Source organism: Mus caroli, unplaced genomic scaffold, assembly GCF_978045245.1.
Source record: "Mus caroli unplaced genomic scaffold, Mus_caroli_1 scaffold_17, whole genome shotgun sequence".
Taxonomy (NCBI): domain Eukaryota; kingdom Metazoa; phylum Chordata; class Mammalia; order Rodentia; family Muridae; genus Mus; species Mus caroli.
Window position 1 is genome coordinate 77,155,572 of NW_028227272.1, and position 780 is coordinate 77,156,351.

A 780-nucleotide genomic window follows, 5' to 3' on the forward strand; every position below is an offset into this window, starting at 1 on the left:
TTTTTTTTTTCACTGATATTATGGACTGTACTTTAAGGTTTCATCTTTCTTCTCAGCTGACCTGTGTGATCACTCCCTGTCATTCTGGTGAGAACTACCCTTTATAGTATAGCAATCCATCATGATTTAGGGTAACTGGCTTACAGCACCTTTCCAAAGTGAGTGTTAAATGTTTTGCAGAATTTTGAAATATATCTGTCCTAGGGTTTAAATATGAATCACCCGCTGCTCTGAACTATTTCCTTATTCCCCAACTGGTGATGTTAGTTTAGAAAGGTATATACACTTGAAACATGAACCCTACCTGGTGGAAACATATAAAATTAAACAGCCCCTAATATGACAGCATGGTTCTGTTGCTATTAGTTGAGCTACATTATGTACCTTCCTGGCACTGTGCACTGAGATCCTCTGAAGTTTTAAGACAAAATAAATCTTTCCTTCTGCAAGATGTTTTTGATATTTATGTGAAGAGAACTAATATTTATGACATAATAATTTATAAATATAAATATAGTGTTATAGGGTTTTATCTTTCCTACAATTGCTAAAATGTCAAATCTCTCTTTTTAACCTGTAAAATTATTAGTTTAAATTGAACTTCATTAAAATTCATCTCAACTCTATTTTAATAACATTTAGGTCTTCCTTTTTCGTAATTCTATTGATTAACAAAATTTACTTTTTTATCTGATTATCATAGATTTAAATTATCTACTAATAAATATAGGGTTCACAGAATATTGAAAGACATATCAAATTTTATGTCTCAAAATTTTT